Source organism: Chenopodium album, chromosome 6, assembly GCF_948465745.1.
Source record: "Chenopodium album chromosome 6, dcCheAlbu1.1, whole genome shotgun sequence".
NCBI classification, from domain to species: Eukaryota; Viridiplantae; Streptophyta; class Magnoliopsida; order Caryophyllales; family Amaranthaceae; genus Chenopodium; species Chenopodium album.
In genome coordinates this window covers 41,369,194-41,382,528 of record NC_137839.1, presented here as the reverse complement: position 1 = coordinate 41,382,528, position 13,335 = coordinate 41,369,194, and the positions used below count along the sequence as shown (strand labels likewise).

Below are 13,335 nucleotides of genomic sequence, written 5' to 3'. Positions count from 1 at the left end.
TTGTGGTTTACAATTATAGCTTCCATACCTGTTTACTTGAGATTATTTTCCCAATAATGATAACAAAACGGTGGTAATTCAAATCAAGATTGCTCTAGTATCCTCTGTCAAATCAAATAAAATAGAAGCAAAAAAGCAATGTTGTATTAAACTCCTTGTCTTCTTGTAGTTGGGTCTCCAATTTTTTGGAATGCGCCAAATTCTACTTGAACATCCAAATCGGGGTCAATCCCAGCAAAAACATCTCTGAATAAGGTTCTAGACCCGTGCTAAATGTGTCCGAAGAAAAAGAGTAGGGCAAAGGAAGCATGGCCAAAAGTAAACCAACCTCTTGGACTACTGCGAAAAACACCATCTGATTTCAAAGTAGCACGGTCTAATTCGAAAATTTCACCCAATTGAGCACGCCTAGCATATTAAAACGACCGGAAAGGTTTCAAAAAAAAGTAGGCATACGTCGTACAAAGAGTTCGCGTCCGTCTTTATCTCGAAAAACGGGGTGTCCTAGCCATCCAACGGCTATTCCATCGTCGTTGTCCATTGATCCCGCTCTAAATAATCCTCCTTTCGCTGGATTATTGCCAATGTAATCATAAAAAGCCAATTTCTCGGGAATTTTCGACCAAGCTTCTGATAAACTTTGATTTTCGGCTAGCCCAGCACTTACCCGTCGGTATATTTCTTGCTGAAAGTATCCCTGATCCCATTGATAACGAGTGGGTCCAAATAATTTGATCAGGGTAGTTGCTGAACCATACCACATAGTTCCTGCAACAACAAAAGCCGCAAAAAAGACAGCAGCGATACTACTAGAAAGAACGGTTTCAATATTGCCCATACGTAATCCTTTGTATAGGCGTTGAGGCGGACGGACGCTAAGATGGAATAGGCCGGCTAATATCCCTAATGTGCCTGCTGCAATATGATGAGAGGCTATTCCTCCTGGAACAAAAGGGTCAAAACCTTCCACGCCCCATGCGGGACTTACAGGTTGTACTTTTCCAGTTAGTCCATAAGGATCGGATACCCATATTCCGGGCCCGTACAAGCCTGTTACATGAAATGCACCAAAACCAAAACAAGCGACCCCGGAAAGAAATAAATGAATTCCAAAAATCTTAGGCAAATCCAAAGAAGGTTTTCCTGTACGTTCATCAGAAAATATTTCTAGATCCCAATACACCCAATGCCAAATAGCTGCTAAAAAGCATAAGCCAGAAAACATAATATGCGCTCCGGCCACACCTTCGTAACTCCAAATGCCAGGGTCCGTTATAGTCCCCCCTGTAATACTCCAACCGCCTCATGAATTGGTTATTCCTAAACGAGTCATGAAAGGTATAATGAACATACCCTGTCTCCACATTGGATCAAGAACGGGGTCAGAGGGATCAAAAACTGCTAATTCATATAGAGCCATCGAACCGGCCCAACCAGCAACCAGAGCTGTATGCATGATATGAACAGAAATCAACCGACCGGGATCATTCAATACGACGGTATGAACACGATACCAAGGCAAACCCATAGAAATACCCCTTTATCAAAAATGACACTATGTAACTTTATTGCATTGGAAAAGACTATGACTATGCAATGGATCCCTTTTGTCCAATAGATTATCTCGGAACAAGGGTTAATGTTTGTTCTATTCTGTTTGTAATAATGGAACAATTCAGTTTGTAGGAACAAAGAGAAACAAATCTATTCTATACCCGATAAGTAGCAATACGCAATGGGGAGTTGATACCACCGTCGATGAGTAAATGCTTTCATACTTCTTTAGTATTGGAAGGCTATATTGATAAGAATTTTCCTTTATTTATTCCGTCTTCTTAAACGAAACCTTTCTAGTTTATGCAGAAAATCGAATAAAGATTGATATTATAAAGACAATAACCCTAAATTATTACGTTTCCACATTAAAGTGAAATAGAGTACTTAATTTTTTTCTTTCATTTAATGCCTATTGGTGTTCCAAAAGTTCCCTTTCGATGTCCTGGAGAGGAAGATGCAGCTTGGGTTGACGTATAGTGCGGCTTGTCAGATATCTTGGGTCATATGGTATTTCCCCGTTCTCTCTCCCGATTGAGATATCCTCCCTTTCACCCAAGAAAGATTGATTGAATCATCCAAAATTTGGAGCGTGAAATGGAATTAGATCTATTTTTAGTTTTCGGAGGATTCAAATTAATATTATCAATTAATAAAATTTATGGTTGGATCGAGTGGACCAAAAAAATCAAGTATCCAGGCTCCGTTTATAAAAACCCAATCCCAATTGGAAATATATTGAAGATTACTGCTATATAGTTTATTTACTTTAACTCTTAATCGTTTCAATTTGAAATTGAAACTCGAAAAAGAGTGATCTCAAGCAATCAAATAAAGTAATGATTGAATATTGAAATTGATGCAAGAAAAGATATGAAATAAAAAAAACAAACAAGTGGTATTGGAAAGATTTGCCCTATATGTGCAAATTAAAATCGGACAGATCTTTACCCGGAGTAGAGCATAAACCTAAAAAAATGAAAGAGACCCATTCAAGAACAAGAAAATGACATCGTGGTTTGAATTGGATCTCGATGATATGATACATCAATGAAAAGTAAGTTTGATAATTTTAGTAAATTGTATTTTAATTATAGAAATCTTTTTCTATTATTCTCCCGACAATTAGGTAATTTCGGGAAAGGAGCAAAAAGTAATCTTTCTTGAAAAATATAAAAGGAGCCCCTTAATTATTCATTATAAGTTGGCAAAACCTCGATGAAAAATAAAAAAGGATATAGAATCTACACATTGATTTTTTTCACAATTTTGTTTGAACCGTATGCATCAAAAGGTGCCTATACGGTTCCTAAGGGATATAATTTTACCCTAATCAACCGACTTTATCGAGAAAGATTACTTTTTTTAGGTCAAGAAGTTGATAGCGAGATCTCGAATCAACTTATTGGTCTTATGGTATATCTCAGTATCGAGGATGATACCAAAGATTTGTATTTGTTTATAAATTCTCCTGGTGGGTGGGTAATACCCGGAGTAGCTATTTATGATACCATGCAATTTGTTCGACCAGATGTACATACAATATGTATGGGGTTAGCTGCTTCAATGGGATCCTTTATCCTGGTCGGAGGAGAAATTACCAAACGTTTAGCATTCCCTCACGCTTGGCGCCAATGGGTTTTTTATTTGAGAAAAAAAGACTATGCCTTCACTGTATGAAATATATTAAGTAATAATAGCATGGCACTTTGAATTCGATATGAGAAATTTTTTTTCTATTTTCTTTTCAAAACATTCGATTGGGTATCGAAAGAGTAGTATGAGATGAAAAGTATTCCTGATTTTTTTTATATCAGGAGTCCGTTGTAGCGTCACAAACTTTTTTTAGGAAAAAAACTCTATTTATGTTTGAAAGAGTACAAAAAAATTCTTCTTTATTTTTCGGATCAAAAAGAAACTTTGGGATTGCTGAACTACAAACGAAATAAATATCAAGCAACGGAGCCATCATAGTATTTTTGAACTCCTACGAAAAGAAGGGTGGTAATTGGATAATTTACTGATCTGGATCTGATCGATTCGATATTTTCTCCTTTTTCAACAGAAAGTAAAAAAAGTAAATTCCATTGTAGAGCCGTATGCAATGTGAAAAAGATGCACGTACGGTTGTTCAATTCTATATTTTTCGTGTTATTCCGTATTTTTGCTCTTGGCCTCATTGTGTTGTGTGAGATAGAAGAACTCTTTTTATGGTATATCATCAGGGTAATGATTCATCAACCCGCGAGCTCTTTTTATGAGGCTCAAACGGGAGAATTTCTCCTGGAAGCGGAAGAACTTTTGAAATTGCGCGAAACCCTCACAAGGGTTTATGGACAAAGAACGGGGAAACCCTTATGGATTATATCCGAAGATATGGAAAGGGATGCTTTTATGTCAGCAACAGAAGCCCAAGCCCATGGAATTATTGATCTTGTCGCGGTCGAATAAAATGAATAAAAAAAGCGAAACATTTTAAATTTTATCTTGTTACTGGGTTTACCATTCTGGGTTTAATATTCTATTAACTAGAAATACTTTCGGTTAGGATTGATCTAAACCAGCCCATTATGTATACGATTCAGCATGCCAACTATTAAACAACTTATTAGAAACACAAGACAACCAATCAGAAATGTAACGAAATCCCCCGCGCTTCGGGGATGCCCTCAGCGCCGAGGAACATGTACTAGGGTGTATGTGTGACTCGTTCCGATTATGAGCTGGAACAAAAGCAAAAGAAAGAATTTTTCTAGTATCAATGATCAGTACTGGTGAATAGAATAGTATAAAACTCCTGTCACTATCTAAAACGAATAAAATGAAAAAGATCTATTCATCTATTGGGTATGAAATTTATGGTTTCTGTCAGTCTAAATCGGATTTAAGATACGAAAATGAAAATTTCCCATTGGTAGCGAACGTTATCCATTTAGCGGGGAATCCTTTTTTAAGAGCAAAAAATGCCTGCTCCTATTTTTACAAGAACGGACTAACAGGGTCAGCTATCCAGCTAACTTTCAAAATTAAATACCGTTACTGTATAGGTGGATCTCATTGTGAAAGACCTATTACTGGATAATTCATGGGTAGAGCCAAAATGTTTGAACTGTACAAGTTATTAATAAGATTCTGGAAATGAAGTAGAAGGAAAGGGCTCCGGTGTATAGAAAGGACCTCACCGTTTAAAAAGGAACCATAGAAACGAAGGAACCCACTATTTCTTTAATCATCTATATTTAACTTGAATTTATATTTTTTTAGTTACTTTTGTTTGATACATTAATACAATTTTTCTTTTTTTTGTCTTGTTTTAAGGTGAAATGTAAAAAAAAAAAAAGAAAAAATAGTGGTTGGGAAGGTTATAGTAGCAAAAGCCATTGGAATTTTTATTTTATACATTGGAAAAATCCGTTTTGTTATTGATAGACCAGGAGAAAAAAGAATAACTCAAAGAAAGAAAATTAATAAGTTATTCATCAAAGTTACATTTATTCAATGACTAGAGTTAAACGAGGATATATAGCTCGAAGACGCAGAAACAAAATTCGTCTTTTTGGATCAAGCTTTCGAGGGGCTCATTCAAGACTTACTCGAACTATTGCTCAACAGAAAATAAGAGCTTTGGTTTCGTCTCATCGGGATAGAGATAGGAAAAAGAGAGATTTTCGCCGTTTGTGGATCACTCGGATAAATGCAGCAATTCGCGAAAGGGGGGTATACTATAATTATAGTAAATTTATACATGATTTGTACAACAGGCAGTTGCTTCTTAATCGTAAAATACTTGCACAAATAGCTATATTCAATCCAAATTGTATTTCTATTATTTACAATGAGATCATAAAAAAAGAAAATTGCAAAAAATACCTCGAAATGATTTAAATGAAGTTCCCCGGAGTTTATTCTCCGGGAGTATTAAAGTAGGAATTAGTCTGATAAAGTACGATAAATAAATAAAAATCAACAAATCCATTCTAAAAAAATTCCCAATTTTTATATTATCTTACGACGTGACAATAAAATTTCGATTTTTTTAGAATAAAACCCCAATCTGTGCTTGAGTTCAGATTCAAATTTTGATTCAATTCCATTATCAATTAAATAAGGAATAAGTCTATTTTTTATTTATTTTTGGTTCTAAAACTCGCAGTTCTAGTAGTCGACTCGGTTCTTTCAAACTGTTTTTCATTATTAAGAAAAGGTAACAAAGATAAAATACGAGCTTGTTTTATAGCACTAGTAATTAATCGTTGTTGTTTCAAGGTCAATCTATTCACCCGCCTAGATAAAATTTTTCCTTGTTCACTAATAAATCGACTAATTAAACTCATGTTTCTATAATCAATTCGATCCCCCGATTGAATCGGGGGCAAACGCCTACGAAAAGATCGCTTGGATTTTATAAGGGGTCGCTTAGATTTATCCATAGTTTGTTTAGTTTATTACTTATACCAAAAATCCTATCCTATTTCTTAATTCGAATTTTTTTTTGGGTCCAGCCAAAATAGGATTTTCTTTGTTTATTTCTATTTTATATATTATATATAATAATTATGAAATATTGAATATGAAAATATATTTTCTAGTAAAAAAGAGTAAATAATATATATATTTCTTATATAATGAAAATTAAAATTGTTTTGTCTCCTTACTTGAAAGGATAATAAACAGACGTTCAGTTTGATCTATTTCTTTATCTCTCCATGAATTGTATGTTTAGAACAATAGGGACAGAATTTTCGCAATTCCAACCGACTAGGCGTATTGTGGCGATTCTTTTGGGTAATATATCTGGAAACGCCCCTTGATCCCTTATTAACACTCTTTCGAACACAACCAGTACATTCCAAAATAACCTTTACTCGGACATCTTTACCCTTAGCCATGAACCCCCTTTTGATATTTAATTCAAGCAACTTTTCTATTTTTCGTGAAGAAGGGAAAAATAGAAAAGTTGCTAAAATAGAAGTTGCTAACTAGAAATACAATTCGCAATTCGAAAGATTTTGTGGAAATCAATAGAGTAATAATAGTTAAGTAAAGAACTACTCCGTAATCAAATTCAAAAGGGTTTCTAACTAGATATCTCTCTAATCATAGTATTTCATTTAAATATCGTGTAGAAAACTCTTAACTTAACCTGAACCTAAGTTTTGGGAAGGTTGAATCCACTTTTTTTCTTTACTAAACTAACCCTCTTTTTTTAGAATAAATAAAAAAGGGTAGGGATTATTCACAAGGAGTTGATTCTATCTCGAATCTTCGCTAAACCCTTTCCGTATTAATAACTAGAATGAAAAAAAGGGGAATGTCAACGCATCTGGAAAAAAACGATTGATTTCTATTAATATACCGGCTAAAGACCCAAACCATAAAGTACTTAGGACCGGTGCCACAGAAAGGTATGTTTTGAAATCTCGCATTGAAAATCCTCCTTTTTAATTTCTTTAATTGAAAAAATAAAGTAATACATATTAGATCTATGATCGGATGTATATATATATGATAGTTAAAGAATACTTGTCTTTGTACACAAAATGCCTAAGCTAAGTCAAATGAAAATTTCCAATAATAGAATTTAAAGAGATTTTTTTAAGAAAAAGAATAGCATGTCCCTTATCTACCGAACTGAGCATTCCTACAACATATTTTTTTTACTTTACGATAGGTTTTATTTAATATACAAATACTTTCTATTATACCTTAGTATGAGAAGAGGCCGAAAAGAAGAGGAAATAGCCGAGCAAAAAAAATTCTGTATTTTCTTTTTATGGAAAAAAGAATGTAGAAAACAAGGCAAGGATTCTTTACAATTACACTATAAAAACAAATTGAATTGAAAGGGATGTAGCGCAGCTTGGTAGCGCGTTTGTTTTGGGTACAAAATGTCACGGGTTCAAATCCTGTCATCCCTACCTAATTACTTTTACTCTGAGAAGTAAGGAGGAATTAATTGAAATTTTGATTAAAATCGAAGATACGTAATCTCTCTTTTTTTTATGATACTCTATATGGTAGATAATCTATGCATACAGGATGTAGATATAGTTTGGAGTTATAAAAAAAAAACCATTCTTTCCAATCTTTCTTATCTATTGTGATAAGAAAGCGCTCTTAGTTCAGTTCGGTAGAACGTGGGTCTCCAAAACCCGATGTCGTAGGTTCAAATCCTACAGAGCGTGATTCCCTTGTTGTTAAGTCAAGTTGAATTATAGAAATAGAAAAGAATTAGACTAAACTAAATGAACAGTAATCTAATCGAAAATTGACCTCCTGTTGATTTGAGAAAGGAGGAGGTCAATCAAAAAAAGATTTGTTAATTAATCAAAGATCCAACTGATCACCACGTCTGTATTGTAAATATGCCTTCACAAATAATCCAGCCAAAGTAATAGGAATTAGACCTAAGACGATTCCAAATAGAAAAACTTCAATCATTTCAATTCGTTTGAAAAAAAAAAAGAAAGGTAATATCTATCCCTAAATATGAATCTGAATTCCCCACGAATCTCAATAACCAAAAACTATCAATTGTCGCAGTAAAGAACTCTAAAATAGACAGAATCCTACAGTACAGAAAGATTTCTTGAGTTGTTTATTCAAGTAATTTTAAATAAGTCGTATCTTGCTTAGACCTATAAATAAAGCAGAGGTTATAGTTAATGCCGCTAGTAAAAAACCGAAATAACTAGTTAGAGTAGACATGAAGGGGCTAAAAAAAAAAGATGTTCTTTTTATACATATATGTTTCTAAAGTACTTACCTAAGTTTCCGTTTGGAAAGCGAATAAGAAAAAAAGCAATTCAAAGGATCAAAGAATAAGTTCAATTGAAATTTTTTGATTCATCAACTATTACATTTCTTTTTTACATTATAAATGCCACTAACAAAAAAAAAGTAAGGGCCGTAGAAAAAGAAAGAAATGACTCATTATCTGTGACATTTACACATCTCGTCATTTTGAATCAACGGATTTTTTTGGAAACCCTTGAGTAAACTAATCGAATATTAAACAAATAATAACTATGCCATGAAATTTTCTTCAAAAAAGTTATTTATTTGAATCGCTATAGAATATAAAAAAATGAAAAATAAATCGATTTATTTTGTCCAACTCGATTCTAAGACTAAGACTTGCTACTATCTTTGCCTTTATAGGTTCCACGTTTAATATTATTTAGTTATAAATAGAAACCCGCATTCTTGCAGTTAGGTAAAAAAAAACCTTTGGATTTAATGCAACAATGGATGTATTACAAAAATGCATTAAGTGAAATCAATTAATGAATCTTTTTTTTTCGACAATTAAACAATCCCTAAAAATAGTAAAGTACGGAATTCCCCAAACCTCTTCTATTTCTATATCTATAACCGCTTCTTCTTCTGGAATTTTTCACGAATTATTAGATCGAAACCAACTTGTCAGATTTCCACTTCCTCGACCTTCAGTTTCGAGTCTGAAGCCAATACAATGATAGAGAGAAATTGTATACTAGTTCTATTTGAAAAAAATTTCTATAGAAAAAAACAAAATGGTGCCTAGTTCCACGTAGACAAAAAAAAAATAAAGTCACGTGTACTTCAGTTCAATATTAATTAAAATTGCCTTGCTGTGTCCGAAGAAGGATAGCTATACTGATTCGGTATACTCTAAAGACACCTTTGGTACTCTATTGGTAATCCTACAGGTTTTTTACGTTTTTACGTAGAGTAAAAAGTAAATTTCCATTTACTGATTTCATCTTTTATGGATTTGCCTTTGACTGTACAAGAATATGTGGAGCTCAGTATGTCTGGAAGCACAAGAGAACGTTCTTTTGCTGATATTATTACAAGTATTCGATACTGGGTTATTCATAGTATTACTATACCCTCCCTATTCATTGCGGGTTGGTTATTCGTCAGCACGGGTTTAGCTTACGATGTGTTTGGAAGCCCTCGACCAAACGAATATTTCACAGAGAGCCGACAAGGAATTCCATTAATAACCGGCCGTTTTGACTCTTTGGAGCAACTTGATGAATTTAGTAGATCCTTTTAGGAGGCCCAATGACCATAGATCGAACCTATCCAATTTTTACAGTGCGATGGCTGGCTGTTCACGGACTGGCTGTACCTACCGTTTCTTTTTTGGGGTCAATATCCGCAATGCAGTTCATCCAACGATAAACAAAACCGAATCCGAATTATAGAGCTACGACACAATCAAACCCGAACGAACAAAATGTTGAATTGAATCGTACCAGTGTTTATTGGGGTCTATTACTCATTTTTGTACTTGCTGTTTTATTTTCTAATTATTTTTTCAATTAAATAAAGAGAAGGAAAGAAATATATAGAATATAGAATTCGAATAGAGTAGGAATTCTCTTATCCCATTCGAAAGGACCTCATTTCATAATTATCCATGACTGTTTATGTCTCTAGCACGACCACTTGATGAAATGTGGAGGGAAGTGGGGTAAATGGCTGATACTACTGGACGAATTCCTCTTTGGATAATAGGTACTGTAGCTGGTATTCTTGTGATCGGTTTACTAGGTATTTTCTTTTATGGTTCATATTCTGGATTAGGCTCATCGCTGTAGTAAGTAGTAATTTGATTAATCGAGGTATAGACATGAAAGTATAAGAACTCAACAGGACCTTCCTTCCCCCTCGAATTAGACAAACAAAGAAGGGGGAGGTCCCATTTAATTCTTTTTTTAATTATCATAATTTTTTATTCGAATTTTTCCTATAAATGAAAAACGGACCCGTTTTTCGATGTTTTTGAAAAGTGTATTTGGTTATTCAAAACATATATTCCTCGATCATACTTAGTGGTCCTTCCTAAATTGTTAAGTTAAAAGAAAGAGAAAGAAGCAATCAATTAATTTATTGAATGACCAAATAGAAGCTCTATTTTTCTAGATTAAATAGAATCCAAGAAGTTCCATTTGTTCAAGAAATTGACCTCTCTCTTTTTTCAGTTTGTCCGCTCCTTATACATGTAATACTAAGAAAAAAAGAATCAATCTAAAACGAAAAAGGGTGAAATCTAGAAAAAAGAAAAATTCCGACTAAGTCTTTGACGAAGGGAATCAAGACTCGTTACTATTTCGACACACGACAAGTATGTGTAAAAGTCCTTGTCGTGTGTCTAAGACCAGGAAGGCGGATAAATCCCCCTAGAATCAAATCATTTGGTCCCCTCATTATTCTTTTTGTTATATTCCCCTTTTAGTCTAGTATCGAGTCAAATTTCGATTGGAAAAAAGTAAAAAAGTTTTCTTCACAATCCAATATATTATTATAACTCAAAATCTTGCTCGTAGATGTAGAAGAAAAGTAGAAACAAACAAAAAAGAACCTTCTCGTAATTTTTTTTTATTTATTGATCATCCAAAACTGTCAAAGAATTGAATTGTCAACAAGAATTTTGTTATTGTTACAAGCTTGATCTTGATAAATTCACGAATCTAGAAATTCATTTCGGACAATTGAACCTTCTCGAACTGTTTATTTTTAAGAACCAAAAAGATTTGTGCTAGAATAACGGATGCAAAGAAGAACAAAAGCCCTTGTACGCGCAGTGGGTCTTGAAGGACTATTTCTGCATCTCCTTCACCAAATCCACCCACATTAGGATTACTTGTTAATGGTTGATCAAGTTTGATAGATTCACCCTCTGAAACAAGAAGCTCCGGTCCTGGCGGGATAATATCAACGACTTCACGTCCGTCCGAGGCATCCGCTATGTTTATTTCGTATCCGCCCTTTTCTTTTCGTACAATTTTCTTTACTATACCTGCTGTCGTGGCATTATAAACTGTATTATTACTCTTGATTCCGTCAGGATAAATCTGACCCCTTCCCCTGTTACCACCTACATATATCGGATATTTTAAGAAGTGAACGTCTTTCTTAGTGGCAGGGTCTGGGGAAAGAATAGGAAAGGTAATTTCACTATATTTTTGCCCCGGAATAGGACCTATCACAAGAATATTTTTTTTATTGGGGCGATAGCTCTGAAAATAAAGATTCCCTATCTTTTCTTTCATCTCTGGAGAAATACGGTCGGGGGGGCTAATTCAAACCCCTCAGGTAAAATAAGAACAGCCCCCACATTCAAACCCCCCTTTCTGCCATTAGCAAGAACTTGTTTTAATTGCATATCATAAGGAATTCGAACAACTGCTTTAAATACAGTATCCGGAAGGACCGCTTGTGGAACCTCAATATCCACGGGCTTGTTGGCTAAATGGCAATTGGCACATACAATACGTCCAGTCGCTTCTCGTGGATTTTCATAACCTTGCTGTGCAAAAATGGGATATGCATTCGAAATGGATGACCGAGTTATTATATATATCACGAGCGAGATGGAAATGGATCGAGTAATCTGTTCTTTTATCTAAGAAAAGGTATTTATAGTTTGCATGGTCCAACCGTTGATTCCGAAAATTTCTACAATAAATTTGGTAGGTTGCTAATAGAGTTCCCTATCCATCAGTCTGCTATTTACTTTAACTGAAAACTTAATTTAATAAAATAATATTACAGGAATATAGGAGGAACTCCCCACCTTAGACGGGTAGAAATATAAAGAGGGGGTACAATTGGTAATGCTTTGATTATTGATTATGTACAAAGCAACATTCGAATTAAAAACTCGAATTCGATTTCTCTTCATATACCCCTTTTCTTTTTTTCAGTCATTCATTGAATGATAAATCACTACAAGTGATGGGGATACACGATTTAAAGAACGAAAAATCCAATATTTTAAAAATGTATCTAGAATGACTGGAAAAGTGGAAACAAGACTCGATATAATTTGATCGTTATGGGCAAATCCAAAATCTTTGTAGATAGAGCTAATCAGTAGTTCCCAACCTTGGGGCGAATGAAATCCGATACATAAATCGGTTACTAAAAGAATGGAAAAAGCTTTTATTGTGTCGCTTAAGTTATATAGGAATTCCTGAACCCAAGAATTAAGAAGAATAAGTTCTTTATTTCCCAGAATGGAATAACCACCTAGAATAAGGAAACAGATAAAATTTGTGGAGAAGTGCAAAATCATATGGATATAATCTTCATTGTACGTCTTGATCAATTGAATCGTTTCGTTGTGGATTCCTATACGAAGCTTTTGTAGATGTGTTTCCGGACATTCCTTTATCATTTCGTCCAACAAGCGGAGCTCCTCAAATTCGATCCATTTTTCGCGAAGATTTTTTTCTTGAATATCATTCAAAAAAGTTTCAGATTGCTTAGTATTCCACCAAGTAGTAACCCAAGATTCCAGACTTTTTTGAAATGATAGATAGATCCACCAGGGTAAAAATACTATAGATACAAGATATAGAAAAGGAATAAATGCTTTCTTTTTTTCCATTTTTTTCATCTATAAATTGTTAATGAACCCACCGGGTATTCATCGAAAGGAAGGAATTGCTTTCGACGAATACCCGGCAGAGCCATTTCGTTTTTTCAATTAATGAATATTTTTTATTTTGATTTCGAGATGAAAGAACTCACTTTCTACCAAAATAGAAAATATTTCCAAAAATTGAACAAATTAACCATAGCACAAAAAAAGAATTTAAGACTTGAATGTGATAATAAAAATGGATGGCAAAACACGACAGAATTTGGATAATTTAATTCTCGTTATAATTAGAAATTATAAGAAATCAAATTATTTTATCATTAAAGCGAACAAAAGATTACTAAAAAAGCGATAAAATTTACATAATGTATGTAATATATCAATTACAAATACTGGAAATT

The 13,335-nt window shown here is 33.9% G+C and overlaps 2 non-coding genes across 2 annotated transcripts; both read left to right on the top strand.

The window, feature by feature from the left end:
- Nucleotides 1-7,398: 7,398 nt before the first annotated feature.
- TRNAP-UGG (transfer RNA proline (anticodon UGG)) lies at nt 7,399-7,472 on the top strand. Its single transcript has one exon. It is a non-coding gene; the product is annotated as a tRNA-Pro (tRNA).
- Nucleotides 7,473-7,665: 193 nt separating this feature from the next.
- TRNAW-CCA (transfer RNA tryptophan (anticodon CCA)) lies at nt 7,666-7,739 on the top strand. The gene has a single exon. It is a non-coding gene; the product is annotated as a tRNA-Trp (tRNA).
- The last annotated feature ends 5,596 nt before the right edge of the window (nt 7,740-13,335 follow it).